The sequence below is a fragment of the Spinacia oleracea genome, chromosome 3, assembly GCF_020520425.1.
Source record: "Spinacia oleracea cultivar Varoflay chromosome 3, BTI_SOV_V1, whole genome shotgun sequence".
NCBI lineage: Eukaryota > Viridiplantae > Streptophyta > Magnoliopsida > Caryophyllales > Amaranthaceae > Spinacia > Spinacia oleracea.
The window spans coordinates 63,339,868-63,347,494 of NC_079489.1; the positions used below are offsets into that span (position 1 = coordinate 63,339,868).

Sequence of the window (7,627 nt, forward strand, 5' to 3'; positions counted from 1 at the left end):
CAATGTGTTTGGTTCATATCGAAATTGAGCTTTTTTCTTTCATGTGATACTATGGTAGAGGTATGAGCCAACACCACCTCCCCCAAAGTTTGTAAACCCCATAACTTGAGGGTTTGATGTATGTGTTTGAAACTCTTAAGGGGGCGTTTGGTTCGCAAACTGGTATGAGGTTGGAATTATGAATGATATTAAGGTGGTATGAGTTTGAAACTTGATTTTTAATACCATGTGTTTGATTCGATTTGGGGACGACTTTTTTTCCTATTGTTTGATACCTGGAGTAAAGGTATGAGACATACCCACCCCTTAGGTTTCTAAACCCTATACCTTTGGGATTTGAGGTATGAGTTTAAATCTCTTAAAATTTTCAACCAAACACATGGTATGAGTTTAGACCATTCTAAACCCATACCTTATACTTAAAATCTGCGAATTAAACATTCCCTAAAAGTACCAACCAAACAAATAGTATGAGTTTAGACTATTCTAAACTCATACCTCATGCTTAAAGTTTGCGAACCAAACACCCCCTAACATATAAAAAGTAGGAATTTAAATTAGAGCGACCAAATTGTATTTGTTCTTGTTTAGGAATCAAGTTTAATAGTTTCAGGTCATGTGGAAAAATGGTCTATACAGAGTTAGTTTATCTATTTGACTATGTACTCATACGACTATACGAGTCATTCAAATCGAATGTGTAATTTATTTTTATATTTCAAATCGATTGCGATGGAATGAGTCCGTTTCTGATATTTTTAGGCAGCCTTCAAGGAATCTGATAAAGACCCAAGAAGTGTTTTGGACTTAATTTCTATGTATTTGGGCCTTAAGTGGACCGCAATTATTTGGCTTTGGGATCTTTAGCGAATTGGAAAACAATTCCACTTGTATGGACCCGGTCCACCATAAGATTACCATGGACCAGGTTAATTAGGTAATTTTAACTGGGAGTAATTATGGAAACTGTAGGTTCTGTAAAGTAACTATATCTCCAGAATAATAACTATGAACATAATAATGATAAGAATAACTATTCTATCCAAAGAGTAACTATATCATATAGAAAAGTAATTTTAACTGTAAAACAATTACTACTATATATTCATTCTTGCAGACAAAAAGAGTAAATTATAGAAACTATAGGTTCTGTAAAGTAACTATATTTTCAGAATAGTAACTATAATAATAATAATAATAATAATAATAATAATAATAATAATAATAATAATAATAATAATAATAATAATAATAATAATATAGTAATTTCGATGAGAACAATTATTCTATCCAAAGATTAACTATATTATATAGAAAAATAACTATAGCTGTAAAACAATTACTATATTATAAAAATAAACAATATGATATAGATGGTTTAGAGGTCATATAGTAATTTTTTCTATTATATATCACATAATTACTGAAATATAAAAGAGTAACTATATCAAAAGTAACAGTAATTATAACTCTTGAACAATAATAAAGAAAACATTAACTACTTGGTTAGTTGTTTTAGCTACGACATTCTAATTCTTTGCATCTATTAAATAAACCATGTTAAACTCAAATGTTTTTTGAACTAAAAAATACTAATCGACACGTCCACGTGGACCACGTCTCTTTTTTCCACCAACACATCATGTGCTTCCTCTACCACGTTCTTGGTTTCCATTGTTGTCAGGGTTTTCTTCTTCTCCTCCTGCTTTTGTTTTCCTTGCAGAATTTATTCTTTGCACGATTTCAATTTTGAGTGCATCATCTTTGTATTTCTGAATCAATAATATTTAAACTAAGTTAATAATTTAACATTTAAATATGAAAAAATAACATAATAACTATGTAAAACGTGTAGTTTCTATTATGCATCATATAGTAACTCTTACAATTAACGATTGTAAAATACTTGCAGAATTGCATATATAGTTATTGTTATTGTTATAGTCATATAGTTACTGTCAAAATAATATAGTCACTTTTATTAATAATAACATGGAGTACAAAGAAAGATCATTAAAAGAACATAATGATAAGATAATAACTATTAAAAATATATAGTTATTATTATACATGATATAGTAACTCTTAATATTAATGATAGTCATATACGAGCAAGGTTGTAGATATAGTTATTGTTATGATCATATAGTTGTTGTGATCATAACATAGTAACTCTTATTACTAATAACATAGAAGATAGAAGACAACAAAGAACATAAAAAGAACATTATAATATACACAAAAAACTATACCAAACATATAGTTATTATAATACAAGATATAATACCTATAAATATTATTGATGGTCATTTAGTCACAGAGTTGCAGACATAGTTGATGTGATAATAATATAGTAACTCTATCCATAATATAGTAAATATATCATTAAAAATATAGAATAACATAAAAACATGAACATAACATAATAAACTAACATAGTACTTATTTCAAAAATATAGTAACTATATGCAACGTACAATAACTATTAAAGAAAATAAACATATGGTAACAAGTCATGATAAAATAAACATAATATCTATTTCAAACATATAGTAACTATATAAATAATATAGTAACTATATAAATAATATAGTAACTATTGAAGAAAATAAACATATGGCCGGTAACAAATCATGATAAAATAAACATAGTACCTATTTCAAACATATAGAAACTAATATAGTAACTATTGTACACATATAGTAACCATTATAATCACACAACAACTAGCTTAACATATAGTGACTATTATTATAATATAGTAACTATTGTACAAATATAGTAACCATTATAATCATATAGTCACTATCTAAGAAGCAGACACAAATACACTCGAAATAACATAGTACATAATGTAATCGTATAGTAACTATTATTTATCAAAAAGTCACTATAAACTGTTCTTAACATAGTAACTATCTTAAACACATAATTATTGTTTTAAATTTATAATAACTTTCTAAAAAATATAGTAACTATTTTAAACACATAGTTACTGTTTTAAAGTTATAGTAAATTTTTAAAAAATATAGTTACTCTAAAAACTACTACTAACATAAACACAACGAATATTCCAATGACTATTAAAAACATTATTTCGCAACATAAATTAAAGGTAACTATATCATTTATATACTAACTATATGAAACACTAACCCTAATTTCACCCAAACAACAAACACTATTTCTACCTCTTGTGCTCTGCTGCATCAATTCTTAAAGTTCACAACCTTTGTCTCTTTTTTCTAAATTTAAGGCATTATTTCTTCTTATACAAATGATATTGTAAAGTATTTTTGGAGATTCGTCACTAGATAGTGCAACTTTAGGACCTGGAATAACATGTGATTGATACTTCGTATTCTTTTCTTATACAAATATCAAATATATAGTAACTATATAAACCATATAGTAACTATTATTAAAATATAGTAACTATTGAACACATATAGTAACCATTATAATCATATAGTCACTATCTAAGAAGCGGACAAATACATACTCTAAATAACATAGTACATAATGTAATCGTATAGTAACTATTATTTATCAAAAAGTCACTATAAACTGTTCATAACATAATAACTATCTTAAACACATAGTTACTGTTTTAAACTTATAATAACTTTCTAAAAAATATAGTGACTATTTTAAACACATAGTTCCTGTTTTAAAGTTATAATAACTTTTTTTAAAAATATAGTTACTCTGAAAACTACTACTAACATAAACACAACGAACATTCCAGTGACTATTAAAAACACTATTTCGCAACATAAACTAAAGGTGACTATATCATTTATATACTAACTATGTGAAACACTAACCCTAATTTCAACAAAACAACAAACATTTCGAATCACTCAACAAAATAATAACTATTGTAGACATATAATAACTGTTGTGCACATATAGTAACCATAAAAATAATATAGTAACTATTGTACACATATAGTAACCATTAAAATTACATAGTACCTCTTTAAACCATATAGTTACTGTATTACTCATATAGTTACTATTTAAAATCGTGAAGTCACTGATCGAATTCGCGAAGTGAAAACGATACTTCGGTAAAACACAAACATTAATTTCTTCAAAACAACAAATATTTTCAATTTTAAGTAAAAATAGACTTAAAATTCTTTAAAAAACAACAAACCGAGATGTGATCTCTAAAAATTCTTGCGAAGATTTGTAGGCGAGCGCAAATTCTTCGATTCGATTTCGGCAACGACGAACCTCCTTCTTGATCTACTACTTCCTCCAATTTTTCCTCATCTAATAGTTCCAATCATAAGAACTATAAGATAATTACGAAGAAAATCGAACAAAACCTAGAAATTCGGGCTAAAATTTGAAAAGCATAGAGAGAAAATGAAGAGAGAGAAAATGAAAGAGAATGAACAGATTGTAGATCTGAAATTTTGAAAAATAAAAAAGTTTAAAATGTATATAAAGTGGGCTAGACACAAATCGCATTAAAACTCTTCAAAACACATAGTTACTCTTTAAAACACATAGTTACTGTAATACGCATATAATTACTATTTAAAATTACAAAATAACTGTCACGTGACAGTTACATAGGTTACCCATAAAAATTACTCCGTTGCCCTGGTCCACGCTAAGTTAGCATGGACCAGGTTTATATTAGTGTAAATACATAAACTACGTGACTATGTGCGCGTGTTTAAAGATTACAGAAATTTATGTGTCATGTGGCGTGCTTCTTATGAGTATTTCACTTTATGTTTAAAAATTTAGAAGTGGAGCATATATAAGGCTTGAACTTTCAACGTTTGAAGTGTTTACCATGGAGTGTAAATTGTTATATGTTATCATTGTCAAAATTAGGGAAAAAAACCAGAATACTCATAAATATAATTTAAAAGGAATTGATTAATAATGTTTTTAAATAAAAAAGTATAAATGTTACAAATGCAGTAACCTGGGGCGTCATCTGAACCTAAAAACTAGTTAAAACTTAAAACATGAAATTGGGCATAATATCATAAATACTAAAATACGTAGTATGTGACAGTAATCGACTATAAAATTCAGCATGAGAAATAAACACAAACAAATTATTTTTCCGAGCGATGTCCCGGGTTAGTTACATGTAATTTGATTTTTAAAATTTTTCTTTAAATATAATTCAATGTTGCATTGTATTACTTACATAGTTTAAGAATAAAAACTCGTTAATTAACCATCAATAAGTAAACCAAACTTTAATATAGTTTACTTGATTTGTATAAATCTTGATTTTTTGTACTTTATTTACAACTTACAAGGAATTTCGTCACTGATAAATGACATAGGTTAACTTTTAATTTTACGACTTGAGTAGCTCCCGATGCAGATTGCCAAGTCCATTTTGGATACAAATAGTAAGAAAGTCGTTCGACTTAATCCAAATATACAAAATAAATGAAAGTGAGTTAGGAATGGTTTCAAGAGTCAAGTGTTATTTATTTATTATGTTAATATGACATATGGAAGCGACTTTTGCATGTGACCATTTGCTATTTAATTTTGGAGCGAAGCATGTTAGTCTTTTTTTTTTTATTTGAAAGAAAAATTAATTCATTAATAAAGAGTCATATGACATCTACAAGAAAAATATAGATTTAACAAATACATGACAAATTGAATCAAATAAAGGTTTCCTTCATCAAAACTACGGTCGTTGAATAAATCTTGCACTGTAAAACGTCTCTCGTATATAACGTAGAATATGCAGCCTTTTCAGAGAGAGGGTATAACGATTTGTTGTAGCCGCTGTAGACACCTACTTTTGTCCCCATTCCCGAAAGGGAAGGTTCGATGATGAAAACATAAATCTCCACTTGACAACGCATCTCCTATAAAAATAACGAATCTCAATTTCCCTTTTCATTACACCCGAAACCTGCTATTTATAGAAACCTGCTATTTATGGAAACCTGCTAAAAATAGTAACTGCCGTAATGGGTAGTTGTTAAAAGTGGCAAGTCATAAAAGATAGAAACCTGTCAGAATTAGGTGTTGCACTCCAACATAAATCCTAAATGAGATAGAAATTGCGAGAGAATCATATTCCTAATATGAATCGAAAGTAAGAGTTACGTATTAATTAAAATCCTAACGAGCCTAGAGTTCGTAACGGGCCCAGATGCATTCCATCATAAAATTAATACGCACTAAAAGACTCAATTAAGTCTCAAACACTCCGGATTTTAGGAATCCGAATCTGACTAAGAAAACAGCCCAGATCATATTTTCAACGCCTGGCTCTGGGCGCCGAAATCTTCGGCGCCCAGGCCTGGGCGCTGAAAATACCTGGTACGTGTTTTTTCCTAATTCCTCGTGGATTAGAGTTCTACAATTCTATCTTTCCACGAACTCTTTTCTATAAATATAGCCCAAGTTCGACGTGAAAAAACACACAACACACAATTATTATTCTGAGTATTGACTCTGAACCCCTAAGCCTAAGCCTCACGCTGCAAAACTGATCACGCGTTCTGTCGCAATCGATCCATAAATCGAACAGAACGTATCCCTTCCCATAATTTGAGATTCGTTAAATAAAAGGAGAAATAGCAAAGTCAAAGTGGTTAGTTTTCTGAGAACCGTGACGCACCTCTCAAGGGTGCGTCGTAATGTGTCCCTTTTCCATGATTTAATTGCTTTCCTCGCCCTTTTATGAACTGTTAAACTAACTAAATCTGATTGTTCGATCACGCCTAATAAATATGATATTTTTGGGAACTTGGATTATCATGCTAGGTCCCTTAAAACAATCTAAATCAGATAATCGCGCCCGATCTAGTACTATATGTTGCATATTGCTAAAATCAACTCAGATTAGTTTAATAGTTAACACATGTCCCTTCAATTATTTATGCTGAGCTAGTAAGGATACCCTGCATCTGGAGTTATCGAAGAGCGAGTACTCCTCTCGGTAGTTACAGTCCCCCGAACCCTCAATCTCTACCCTGCGGGTGTACGTTGAGCGATCCCCACCACCAGGGATCACAAGGGAACCTACGGCCGTCGTGGTCAAACATAATTGCACTCCCTTTATGTCACGATAACTGGGTTTTGTCAGTTTTTCTCATTGTCGTTAAAAACTGAATGACGATTCCTATATTACTAGTCAATTGGGTGTAAACTCACAGGAAATCCAATTACACTTGATTTGACAAAAAGAAGCGTCACACCCACGAGGGACGAGGTCACGCATTAGCCTCGTGCTTTTTCGACCCCCTCACAGTGGCGACTCCACTGGGGATAGTGAAGGAAATACTCGTGCTTGTAGGTAATCAAAATAGCCGAAGGGTGAAACGATCCTACCCCGCGTTTATTTCCCCATCAAGTTGGGACGACCTGAAAATCAGCATATTAATGTGAACGGGCAGAACCGCATAACGAATCTTGGCTCCCTCAGGGAGTTAGGACTAAGGATACCCATCGCCAACCGGGGGGTGCATACGCTTCGAATGTTTTCCACTCGGCACTTTCGCTAGTAGTACACCCGTCCCAAACCCAATCGCTCGTCCATTAGGTCCCTCTCATTGGTGCATGTCCCCTTGGCTTACATCGTGATTGGCCTCTTGGGTGAAATTCGTCTGTTGAAGAC

At 31.0% G+C, this 7,627-nt stretch overlaps 1 long non-coding RNA gene across 1 annotated transcript; it reads right to left on the reverse strand.

The window, feature by feature from the left end:
* Nucleotides 1-1,377: 1,377 nt before the first annotated feature.
* Nucleotides 1,378-4,284, reverse strand: LOC130469074 (uncharacterized). Its single transcript, XR_008929452.1, has 2 exons — nt 4,163-4,284; nt 1,378-1,772 (listed from the first exon to the last, which is right to left on the reverse strand). It is a non-coding gene; the product is annotated as an uncharacterized lncRNA (long non-coding RNA).
* Nucleotides 4,285-7,627: the final 3,343 nt, after the last annotated feature.